This window comes from Gorilla gorilla, chromosome 5, assembly GCF_029281585.2.
Source record: "Gorilla gorilla gorilla isolate KB3781 chromosome 5, NHGRI_mGorGor1-v2.1_pri, whole genome shotgun sequence".
In the NCBI taxonomy this organism is placed as follows: domain Eukaryota; kingdom Metazoa; phylum Chordata; class Mammalia; order Primates; family Hominidae; genus Gorilla; species Gorilla gorilla.
The window spans coordinates 86,883,987-86,897,519 of record NC_073229.2 but is presented as its reverse complement, the minus strand read 5'-3'; the positions used below and the strand labels follow the sequence as shown (position 1 = coordinate 86,897,519).

The window sequence follows — 13,533 nt, the reverse complement described above, 5'->3', positions numbered from 1 at the left end:
TGTGGCACCAATATGCATAGCTCTTACATTTCTGGCCTGCAAATCATAGTTGTCTGTGTATAGTAGAAGAGAAGCTGACAGAAAGAAGAGATCAGAGCAACCAGTGAGGGACAGCTGTTGATATCATGAAGGACAAAGCATTCTCTGGCAATTGGTATTATTTTTCTCTGATTTTAAGCTATACCTAATATTTCTGGAGGGCCAAAGAGGCCAGAAACCCTATTACAAAAGGGAAATTTCAGTCTTTTATAATCCCTACTGTACAGAGAGTCTGATGCCTTTAAAATTATTTAAGTGTTTTTGTATGAATAAATCTTATGCCTCTAGAAAAGGGCCTTAGCTCCAAGTCAGATTCCTTTTAGCATGAATATATCATCTACTTTGTTTATATACGAGGATTCACCAATGAGTCCACACACACATTCATCCCCTGTAGTTTAGAAGCAGGTACCTCAAGAGCATCTCTTTACCTTGTGTGGGTCAAAATTAAAAGTTTTATTGCAAAATGAGAGATCCTCCTATCTGCATGAATGATTATATACCAAGAAATTCATAATAAATGTACTTTAGATAACATCATAACCATATATACTTAAATAAACATCATACATTTAAATTTTCTTAGAATCCATAGTTTATAACTGTATAGGTACTAAGTCAACAGGCTGTGTGCTATAGCTATGGGCAACAAATTGCAGATCTTTATTTCCAGGTACAAAATTAGTTAGCAATGGCAGTAATTGCCCACCCCTTTAGTGAAACTAATCATTTTTTCAAAAGCTTAAAGCAGTGTAATCTACTGATTTACACTGTGGTTTATTGGCTTCCTGCTAAATAAGGTAACTTGTCAATTAACAGTTTTATTAAGAAACTAGTGAAAACGAAGTAATGTCTGCTTGCCAATGTCTTCAATGTTTAAAGGCTAATAAGAGATCTTGAAAGGTAATCTTTATATTGTATGGAAAGGGAGAGAGACAGATATGACTCAGTAAAGCTGATGGAAGAAAATGATTTGAATTTTATATAGTTTTTAATCTCTGTAAAACAGTGGTTTAAAGTAGGGACAAGGAAGCTTTCTGATACAGGGCAGATAATACATATTTTTTTGTTTTGTTGGCTGTACAGTCTCTGTTGCAATGATCCTGTCATTGTAGAGTGAAAGCAGTCATAGACAATAAAAAAATAGGTGTGGCTGTGATTCAATAAAATCATGTTTGCAAAAACAGCTGGCCAGCTGGATTTAGTCCAAGAGCCACAGTTAGCCAAGACCCAATATAAAATAATGAGGAGCAAGGTTACTGCCTATTTAATGTGATAATGAAGTAGTATTGAAAGATATTTTAGAAAACAGTCAGGCTTTCACTTTAAATGAATTGATTTTAGGGTACTTTCAAACACATATGTGAAGAAGCGTGTTAGTCACAACAGTGATTTCTACTAATCATTGATTCAAGTAAGACTAAGATTCACAGTATAAAGACAACACCTAATTAGAAAACAGGAAGAAATATGATAGCCCAAAATAAAGTGGCCAAAGGGGATCTACAGAAAGAGCCAAATATGAAACTTATGGAAGAGTTAGAGTGTAAACTATTTCGTGATGAATTGGCTTTGTGTACTAGTGATACTACTTCAATGGTGCATTTGCTGATATTTCTGTTCACACTTAATGTTTCTCAGTTGCTGTTGTACAATACATATCAACCGCTCACCCCATTACCATTGAATATCTTTTCTGACACTTTTTATTCCAAATTTACTGATAAAATTCTGTTTGAACATCAGCATCTTCATATTAGCCTATCAACAAGCTTCTCTTTTGATTTATGTCCTTTTATTCATTGATTACACAAATATGTGTTGTGATACTGTAATTTAGGAAATATTGTTCTGGGTGGGAAAAATGTACCAGTGGAAAATGCCAGCAAAATCTTTGGTCTCAAGGAGCTTGCAGTCTTGCAATCAAGAGGTAGATGAATGAACAGATAATTTCTGAGAACAATCATGTTAATATGCTACAAGAGTAATGTGATTGACAATTAATAAGGGTATTCGTGATAAGAATGGAGTTTAAACAACAATTGATTTGGTAATTGGGAAAGTCCTCTGAAAAGAGGCGTCACTGAGTTAAGATCTGAATCATAAGAATATGGTAATGGTGCTAAAATCTAGATCCAATGCTTACCAGTCAGAGGAAATGGCAATTACAAAGTGTCTTTGCTGGAAATGAACATAAATGTGTTCCGGAAATAGAAAGTTATGGGTGAAGCCAAATAAGTGAGAAAGAGAATGGTATGAATTTAAGTGAGAGCATTAGGCAAGGAACAGATTACATGAGTTTTGTAAACAAAGGTGAGGAATTTAGTTGTATTTTAAGCACAGTGGAAGAATTTGAAGAGTTTTAGCAGAACAGTCACATAATCAGTTTCATGTTTTACAAAAATTGCTCTGGCTACTGTGGGAAAAATAGAATAAGTAAGAGCAAGAACAGAAGTAGAACAACAAATTAGGAGATAGTGCAGTAGTCAGAGCAAGAGATTAATTCTGTGTTTGCATTTTTAAAATCACTTTCATGAAATCTCTTAATAAATCTCTTCAAAGGAAGTTCTGATTTGTTAGTACCTAGAACTTACCATCTCCAGGCATATGTATTGATGGAATTTAAGTTAACAATTCAAATCTTTTTTTTTTTTTTTACATTGGGTGGCAATGTAGATTTACGTTTCTATTTTTTATATTTTTTATGTATTTTTTATTTATTTTTAATTTTTATTATTTTTATGTATTTTTCAAGAGTATTTATCCTTAATCTTTCTTAGCTTAATAAAATGAAATAAAAATAACAGATAAAGAACCTTTTTTATTCTATGATTCTAGAAGATGTCTATAGGATGCTGATATTACTTTATTTTCACGTATGGTTTCTATAGTCTCGTGAACCCAGCAACTCTATATTCTAGAATATTTTAATATGTCAGAGAAAAGTCAAAATTTAAATTTCTCAAAAATTATATTTAATCAATATCTGTAGAACACAATGAAGTGTGTACTATTAAGAATATTAGAATTGACAACCACAGCTCACTATTTAGTACAACCACAAAATATTTACTACCCGACAGGTATAAACTTTAGTTATGCTAACATTTAATTACTACAGTCATTAGTAATTTAAATATGCTATGTTAAGCATATGTATAATTATCCCCATTTTAAAACTGAGAAAACTGAGACAAGAAATTTTGAGACTTGTTAGAGAACAAAGCAAATAAGAAATGGAGATGGGAGCCAATACAGATGATTCTGGATCCAAAGTCCTTGTTTTTAACTACTATTGCTTCTACATTACTATAAAAAATAAGTAAATATTGGCCAATGTGTCTATAGATATTTTATGAGAATAATGTTTGACAACCTATTATATAGCTTGGAGTACTGATTTCTTACATTTTTGTACACACATACTATTTCTTTCTGGTTTAGTATGATGGAATCTTAGCTATAGGGAAATGAACATGACACCAATGACTTAGTTTTAAAGAAACATAAATCTAAATTACCACCCAATGTAAAAAAAAAAAAAGATTTGAATTGTTAACTTACATTCCATCAATATATATGCCTGGAGATGGTAAGTTCTATGTACTGACAAATCAGAACTTCCTTCGAAAACTGGAAAAATATTACCATGTTTTGAATTGGAAACCATCAAGCACAAGAGAGAAGTTTGACACAAATAACTGGGAGTGTATATGATTTATGAAGAAATAACCCACACTATTATTGTTGTTTGTATCTTAAAAAGAGAAAGTTTACAAAGTTTATCCATACTTATCTTATTTAGAGATTTATTTATCACGGTTATGTAAATTTAGATCTGGTGGATAATTGTTTCAGTTAAAAGGTACAGATCCCAGAGTTTTGTTTCATTCTCTAAATCTTTTATACAAATCATGAAGGGTAAGAATGGAATATTATTTAAAAATCTATTAATTGCTCACTGGACCCCTTTACACATTTTTACAACTATGTATTAGGAGACTGCATATTTACAAATATACACAATTTCATAATATAACATCAAGGATACCTAAGTAGCATAGACTGAATATTTAGTACATGCCATGCATGATGCTAAGCAGTGTTTCTGCTATCATTCTCATAAAACCTTGTGCCATTTTTAAGAAAATAATCTATTTTACTGTGTAGGAATTCATTGTTTCCCACAGTTTAGTGGCCATTTCTTGAGGGGTCACAGCTGTTATGAAACAAATATAAATTGAAACTCAGGCCTTTAGCCCCTTCGTCTTAAGACCGAGCTTTAAGAGATACATGAAGAAAGAAAGTATACTTCCTGGTTCAATTATGTGAGGGATTTAAGAACATCTCATAGCACAAATAAGACTGCCTTTTCTGTCCTTCAGTTCTCATACCTTAACTTCTTATGGATTTTCGATATTTGAAGTTAAGACATTATGACTTGTATGTCCCTAGTTAAAACTGAACTATAACCACAGACCTATTCCATTATGTAATTTTAGATTGGAAAGATTTCTCTCAATGTCTCCATGAAGATTTCCCTCAAAGAAAGCTGATGTCTAAGATCATACTACTGAAGGAGGAAATTGGGTACATTTAACTGCAGAAAAGGTTAGCCTGGATTATTAAGAGCTCTTTTCCTGATGGGCAGATCACAGAGACAGAATTGCTATGTCCCATCTTGTCACAGACCTTTTGTCATCTACTAGGATGAGAATGTTGAACACTGAAAAGAAAAAACAGAAAGCACAAATTCTTTTAACCTCAATATTTTGCCTAGTAAATATGGTGATCAGATACCTTAGTTTGTCTAAGTTTTGCACCTGTTGTCACATCATAATTGTTAAAAGGATCTCTGTTTACTCCCTCTGAAAGAAATAATATGAAAACAAATTATTATCCTTTTTATTTGTGAGCATATTAAAAATGAATAACTTCCCTAAGGTGAAATAATTTATAAGTGGAGAAATTTCATATTGAACCCAGAGAATCCTTCTCCTCTGCCCACCATCCTCTCTAGCAACTTTCTCACATATACTAAGTGCTTATTAATGCCATTGTCTTCTTTTCTCTATCAAATTATATTTCCCTCTGACTCCTCTAGACAATACTTCTTTTGTAACTCCTCTCTTCAACTTTCTTTAATATGTTTGCTTTACTTAGCTACCATATTAAAATACTCACAGCTGTAAAAATGCATTGTCTGAAGTTATCCGTGGGTTTTGTATCCTGGATTGATGTTCTTCTTTTCTTTACTCCCTTCATTTCCATAACACTTCTTGAACCCTAATGACCCACATTCATCTCAGTCTGCCCTTTCTTCTGTGTGCGTGGTGTGCTTTTGCCCATACCATTTGGACTGAACGTTTGGTGAAGATTGTCACTTTCTGGTTCTTTCACTATTATTATTCTGTTTTTCTAATTTTGGTTGAAATATATAAAAATTTATGGGCCGGGCGCGGTGGCTCATGCCTGTAATCCCAGCACTTTGGGAGGCCGAGGCAGGCGGATCACGAGGTCAGGAGATGGAGACCATCACGGCTAACATGGTGAAACCCCGTCTCCACTAAAAATACAAAAAATTAGCCGGGCGTGATGGCCGCACCTGTAGTCCCAGCTATTCTGGGGACTGAGGCAGGAGAATGGCCTGAACCCGGGAGGCGGAGCTTGCAGTGATCCGAGATCGCACCACTGCACTCCAGCCTGGACGACAGAGTGAGACTCCGTCTCAAAAAAAAAAAAAAAAAAAACAAAAAATTAGCTGGGTGTGGTGGCGGGTGCCTGTAGTCCCAGCTACTCGGGAGGCTGAGGCAGGAAATGGCCTGAACCCGGGAGGGGGAGCTTGCAGTGAGCTGAGATCGTGCCACTGCACTCCAGCCTGGGCAAGAGAGTGAGACTCCGTCTCAAAAAATAAATAAATAAATAAATAAAGATTTTATCTACTAATGATGTATCTACATAAGTTTAACTTGCTTTTGTACCGTGATCCAAACCATGACAGATGCATTTCAAAGCTATCTTTCTGCCCACTTTGGCCAATCAACCCATTTGGTTTCTCTCATGCCTCCAGTAAGGATAAGTCCAAGATGGTATATTCTCATTATATTTGCTAGTGATAATTCCTTTCTTTAAGTTTCTTCTCCTATCTCTTGACTATATTTAGTTTTGCTAATTACCCTTCCTTTTTGTAAATGGGACTACAGCCTGATGACACTCTACTCTTATTTTTCTATGGTGTCTCCTGTGGTCCTATACAAATTCATGGCTCTAACAATCTTTCTAAGGGTTTGACTCCTGTGTCATATACTCTTAGAATTGGTTTCTCTGCTGAGCAACATATCGAAATCTCTTCCTGTTCTCTAGATACCTAAACACAGACATACTTCTAAACTAGCATGAATTTTTAGAGGCTCTAATCGCTGGAAAGAATGAAATTGATAAACAATGCCAAACTGTAGAGTGCATATAAGAGCATAAGAAACATTGTGATTACCCCCGTATGATTACTTTGCTGCTTCAAGAAAGAAGCTGCTGCTTCTTTGAGCTATCAAAAATAGTTTCAAAGTATTATTTTCAAATATTTTTCTGATATTTTAGGGGCGCTCCCTCTAAATCCTAACATACACTTAGTCTGATCATCATTGCATTTCAGAGTAGATTCATTTTTTCTTATGTATCCCATTTTGGGTATTATAGTGCCAACATCCTAGTTTACCAGAGGTAAAATTTTATTAAGTTTATCTACATCGTCACATTTTATAACAAGCTTGACTAACTTGTTATTTTTCTTCCACCTTCCGTTTTATTTTTTCTCTATAGTACTGTTTAGCATTCCAGATAATGCTAGCAGATATTAAAGATAAACCTTAAAATTTTAGTGTTTATAACAGAGCATGTAGTCATTTCAACACTGTGGTTCTTGAAATGCTGCCTTCTTCAATACGGGGTTTCCACATCCACCCTGAGCATGGATTATTGAGCTGAAAGATGGGGCAAAAGATGTGGAGCACTCATTTATTGAGGAGAAGTTCCATTTACAGACAATTTTATGGTAGATTAAAATAAAGCAAATATTAATTCCAATTGTATAAGTATGTAACAATGCAAAATAGATGGTTCTAAATTCTTTTTGTTATTTAACATCGATGTCTCCCTTGCCTTTGAGAGAGAATATTGCATTGCAAAGCTGATGGGTGTTTGAGTGAAAAAATATATATCAAGCTCATCCTTAATGTAACCTGGTGATCATACTTTGGCTGATATGAGATTGGACATTAGCTTGGAGATGAGCCATTTCATTAAGCCACAGTGACCTTCTCTCTTCACTAAATTTGAGTAGAAGATAAACCTCTTCCAGAAATTAAGTGGTAAATTTTGGGAATGTTCGGAATCAGTACCTTTTATCTTTTTATTCTGTTGTTAGATATGTATGATAGGTTGCAAATAATTTATTTACTTTTGCCTTTTTTTAATCCTTAACCTTAATTTATCCTTAACCTTTACTTAAAGGAAGTCTAGAAATATGGTGTGACCAGAAAAAAAGTAAAATGAGTGTGGTGAATTTGCATCCGGTTTCTTCCCTACTGTCTAATCTCTGGTGATTATTAACTTTGCCTTAGCTGTAGCCTTTTAAGTAACCTCCTTCTTGCCTCTCCATCCTTTCATTCTGCCTCCATTCAAAACTGACACAGAAAGATCCTGTACATATAAGTAGGAATTCAAAGTTTTATAGATCAGCCTAATATGCATTGTCCAAGAATAGCTGCCATTTTGTATTCTATTCTCTAACCAAACCAGACTGTGTATTGTTCCTTGTGCAGGCACAGATTTTTACCATCTTCATACGTTTGCTCATATAATTCTAAAACTGCTTGGAAGAAGTGGTACAAATGACCACTCATGAAATCATCCGAAAGTTCCAGGTAGAATTTGCCTTATCCTCCTTTCTGTTCACATAGCAATATGTCTGTAACTAAATCATGGAAATAGTGTATAATGCAATTCCTTTCTCTTCCACGGAAGTGTAAGGCAAGAATATCTCATTCATTCAAAATTGTATTATTATTGGAGCCTAAGTGACTTTGTTTATGTGTTTATTATTGAGCTAAATAGGAAAATACTTTGTAAGTTATAAAGTTCTGTGAAAGTATTTTAACATTGTAGCATAGCCTTGTGCAAATTTACTCTGTTTGACTTTATATAATCTTTTTAAGCCTCAGTTCCCTCAAGATATGTATAATAATGGTCACTACATGGAAGGGGCATAGAACAAAGCAAAAACAAACACCAAACAAAACCTTTTTTGCTTCTGATATAGCCTGGAAAAAGTTCTCAAAAGATGCTTATTGTTGTAATTAATATTTTACCGTCTCATATATGGTGGTTATATAAACCTAAGTATGGTTTTCTGGAGGTGAGATATAGTCCCTAGGTCTCAGAAAGGATCTAAACATTCCTTTGGTAAGGAAGACCATCTTTCCATTATAATCACTTTCTGCATACATTTTGGAAAGTGTTTAGGAGCTGCAGAAAAACAAATAAAAGACTACCACTTATAGACCGAGTTATTTTGAGAATTTAGCATTTAAGCTCTGTAGACTGTACTTACAGCTTATTTCAAGGTACAATTTATATTATTAAATATCGCTTTTATTATCATCATTATCATAATAATCATTGTCACACTAGTGCTACATAGTAGAGTATTAAAACAATTACATAAGAGCAGTGTGTTACAAAGCAATAAAAGAAGGACACTATGAGTCCTGAGGTGGTTTCTAATTGACTCTTTCAATTTCAAAATATAAGTTTACAAAGCTTCACATGCAAATAAAATGAATTATCAAGAAATTAAGGTGATCACAGTATCAGAAAGTTAATATATCAATTTTCCGTAAACATTGCATACGTCTGTTATTTCATGTTATATTCAAACATAATAGGGTACTAAAAATATATAATTGTGTGTGAGTGTGTTTGTGTGAGTAGACATATATTTCCCTTACCTTAGAAGAACATCTTTTTTCCCAAAAATGTAGAATTCAGGAAATTACAGTACATATGGATATCTTTCTTTAGATGTTCAATTGTTTGTCCTTACAGGTTTCAAAAAGGCATATAGTTATATAAATTAAACATTAAAATAAAGAGCCATGAAGCGCTTTTCCACTCCTCACCTATGACTAAGTGCTACATGAGGAACTGTCCCCTCATCATATTTCATTTATTTGAAGGTTTATAAATTAAATAAATACAAGAGAAAAGCAGAAAAGCTTAAAAGGAGAGATAGTACATGCAATGGTATACCAAAGAAGAGAAAATAGTTTAAGATTATGGATTCATACTTAAAACAGGGGATCACTAAGTTACCAAAAGAAAAATAGTATTTATTCCCTAATTCTCACTACCCCTATGCAGGACCAGCTTCATGATTTTTTACATTTGCACAGGACTCAATGCTTAGAAGGTTCTTGCTGTTGGTTTCATGATCTTTTGGCACCATTTTAAAATTCTGAATAAATTTTTAATAAGCAGCCCCATATCTTCATTTTGCACTATACCCTGTCATTTATACAGCCAGTCCTGTCCCCAACTATAGTAGAAACCAGTTTATGTGACTAGTCAGTTCACAAAAATTTCTCTAAACTCATGAACACCCTCCATACTTAGGGGTGGACTTCCAAGAGCTGTTATCTGCAATTCTGACTTCTTGACTACAATAATTTGATTAGCCATAACCTTGTGTGAATTATTTTATTAACCACCTAAAAATGAAAGAAAATATACTCTTCATTGTATAGTAATGGAATACTGTACATAGAATAATAAATAAGTAAAATAGTAAGTTCATAAAATTAGTAAATTTGTTTGAAAATTCTAATGCTTGTGTCTCAAAAAAAAAGAAATAGAAAGCATAGCAGCTAAGAAGACAGCAAAACATTTTTTCATAGTATATGAATCTAAGGATATTTATTACCTCCTATAAGTCAGTATTTCCAGTTCTCCTCATGATTCTTTTAACTTTTATCAGCTCAGGTGTTTCTAAAAATTGATCAGGAACAGTGTATATACTCCAGTAGTGAATTCAACAATGGCATGATAAGTTTTATGAATCTTGATGGAAATCTGAGTTTGGTCTCAATCACTGAAATCACCAAAGGCAGAGATTTAGCACAAGATTCCTTATTTTATACTCCAACATTTTACTTTCTAGGATATTTTCTTACGGTTTTCCTTCATAAAGTGCTTAATATGTGGGTGTCATGCAGTTCTGTTTCAAATAAACTTGTATTGCCAGATAGTACTCCTGCACAATAAAAATTGTTGAAAACAAAGTTTCCTTTTGTTAATCCTGGAAAAAAATACTGAATATAATATATGTTGTTTGTGGCAGAGCAAATAATAAAGGAAGTTAAAAAAGTTATCTGCAATACTTTTATTTTTCCTTCTTAAAAATAAAAATCTAAAGGAACATTTTCAAGTTGTTCCAGGATATTGATATGTAAGGCTATAAATTAAATAAATCAAGAGAGATTTAAATTAACTACAAAAACAATAGGATCTAGATAAACTAAGAGTGAAATAAAGCTGCACCCATGTGGTCTTCAAAAAGAGAAAAAGAAAAAGATTCTGGAGAGTGTGAGAATAAAGCTAAACAAACCTTCTAGACCTTTTATTAAAAAAAAGAAAAAAAAGGTTTAAAGATCATTTTTATAATGCTTACTACATGAGATACAATGTATTCTTTCCTTTATCCCCATCCCAAGACAATATCTGTAAACACAATATGATTTGCCAGTGTGCTTAGAGTTGGGTTAGTGTTGGAATTGGCAAGTAGGGAGGTGGAGATGCTCCATATTAAGTTAGGAAAGGCTGCAGTTCAATTCCATATATGTTACATGTGTATCATAATTTAAAATTTAACTTTACTCATTTACTTCTGGGCAATGTTTTACTTTTAAGTATGTTTCCATTAAGCAAACATTAAATTTGAAATATACTGAATATCTGAGTAGATTGATCACTCAAAAATACAATCGTGTTAGTCATAGTTATCATTATTCATAGTTTTCAGGGAGTTTATTAATATTTTAACTATATTTTACTAATCTAAGTTTTTAAAAAAATAAACTTTTCATTTTATAATAGTTTTAAGTTTATAGAAGAGTTGCAGGAATATTAATCTTCTCTTAAATTTCACACCTAGTTTCCCCATGATACATCTGTTGCAACTAATGAACTGATATTGATACATTATGATTAACAAAAGTCCATACAGTTTTCAGATTTTTATAGTTTTTATGTCATTTCATTTTTCTGTTATAGGGTCCTATATAGGACATTATTTTACATTTGGTGGTCTTATCTCCTTGAGCTCATATAGACTGTGACAGTTTCTCGGGCTTTCCTTGCTTTTCATAATACAGGCATACCTCATAGATATTGTGAGTTCAGCTCCAGGCAACCTCAATAAAGTAAATCCCACAAGCTATTTGGTTCCCAGCACATATAAAGCTTATGCTTACACTATACTGTAATCTATTAAGTGTGCAATAACATTATGCCTAAAAAACAATGTTCATATCTTAAATTAAAAATACTTTCTTGCTAAAAAATTCCAGTGATCATCTGACTCTCCAGCAAGTTATGATGTTTGTGCTGGTGGAGGATCTTGCCTCAATATTGGCTTTTGCTGACTGATGAAGGAAGGTTGAGATATCTTTGACAATTTCTTAAAATAAGACAACAATAAAGTTTGATACATCAATTAACTTCCTTTCATGAAAGATTTTTCTGTAGCACGCAATGCTATTTGATAACATTTTACCCACAGTAGAACTTCTTTCGAAATTAGAGTCAATCCTCTCAAACCCTGCCACTGCTTTCTCAACTAAGTTTATGTAATATGCTAAATCCCTGTTATTTCAACGCTGTTCACAGCATCTTCACCAGGAATAGATTAAATCTCAAAAAACCACGTTATTTGCTCCTCCATAAAAAGCAATTCTCATCTCTTCAAGTTTGATTATGAGATTACAGCAATTCAGTCACATCTTTCAGCTCCTCTCCCACTTCTAGTTCTCTTGCTATTTCTACACCTGTAGTTACTCCCTCCATTCAAATCTTGGATCCTCAATGTCATCTATGAGACTTGGAATCAACTTTTTCCAAACTTCTAGTATTGTTGATATGTTGACTTCCTACCATGAAACACTAATGTTCTTAATGGAATTTAGAATGGTGAATCTTTTCCGGAAGATCCCTCAGAGAAATCACGATCTACGGCATCTGTAGCCTTATGAAATTTATTTCTTAAACAATAAAATTTGAAAGTAAAAATTACTCCTCAATCCATGGGCTACAGAAGGATATTTTGTTAGCAGGCATGAAAGCAACATGCTTCTCCATTGTATACCTCTATTAGAACCCTTGAGTGACCAGGTGCATTATCTATAAATAGTAATATTTTGAAACAAATCTTTTCCTGAGCAGTATGTCTCAAGAGTGGGCTTAACATAGTCAGTAAATCATGCTGTAAACAGATGTGCTATCATTGAGGCTTTGTTCTTCCATTTCTAGAGGACAGGCAGAGTAGATTGAACATAATTCTTAAGGGGCCTAAAATGTTCAAAATAGTAAATGAGATTCAGTTTCAACTTTAAAATCACCAGCTACATTAGCCTCTAACAAGAAAGTCAGCCTGTCTTTTGAAGCTGTGAAACCAGGCATTGACTTCTGTTCTCTAGCTATGAAATTCCTATTTGGATCTTCTTCCATATAAAACTGTTTTGTTTCCATTGAAAATCCATTGTTCATCTTAATCATCTTCATCAATTATCTTAGCTAGATCTTCTGAATAACTTGCTGCAGCTTCTACATTAGCACTTGCTGCTCTACTTTGCAGTTTTATATTATAGGAATGACTCCTTTCTGTAAACCTCATGAACAAACATCTGCTAGTTTCAAACTTCTTTTCCAGCATCTGAGGTAATGACTTGCCAGTTACTTTCAAACTTTTCTTCTGTAACTCCCTCATCTCTCTGTCTTCACGGAATTGAAGAGACTTAGAACCTTGCTGCGGATTAAACTTTGGCTTGGGCAAATGTTTTAGCTGGTTTTATCTTCTATCCAGATCACACAGCCACAAGCCTGTTTTTATCATTCATATGTTCACTGAAATAGCACTTTCCCTCACGAACTTCCGCTTTGCATTCATAACTTGGTTAACTGTTTGGTGCAAGAGGCCTGGCTTTCAACCTATGTCAGCTTTCAGCCTGCCTTCCTCACTAAGCATAATCATTTCTAGCATTTGATTTTAAATGAGAGATGTGCTACTCTTCCTTTCACTTGAAGATTTAAAGGCTATTGTAGAGTTTCTAATTGGCATAATTTCAATATTGTTGTTTCTCAAAGAATAGAGACTGAGGAGATGAGGAGGAAAGAGGGAATCGCCAGTGGGTGTAGCAGTCAGAACACATACCTTTGTTGATTAGG

At 33.6% G+C, this 13,533-nt stretch overlaps 1 protein-coding gene across 18 annotated transcripts in view; it reads left to right on the top strand.

Moving 5' to 3' along the window:
- Positions 1–13,533, top strand: part of LOC101154628 (protein eyes shut homolog) — a 460,684-nt gene that overhangs the window by 124,425 nt on the left and 322,726 nt on the right. For 5 of the 18 annotated variants that reach the window (XM_055391334.1, XM_055391332.1, XM_055391322.2 and 2 more), the window contains exon 4: positions 4,542–4,650. The exons of 12 other annotated variants lie outside the window; for them this stretch is intronic. The gene's annotated coding sequence lies outside the window, so the exon portion shown is untranslated. Of the gene's footprint in view, positions 1–4,541; positions 4,651–7,857; positions 7,962–13,533 lie in introns of those variants that run through there. One more of the 18 variants, XM_055391336.1, reaches the window with a different exon arrangement.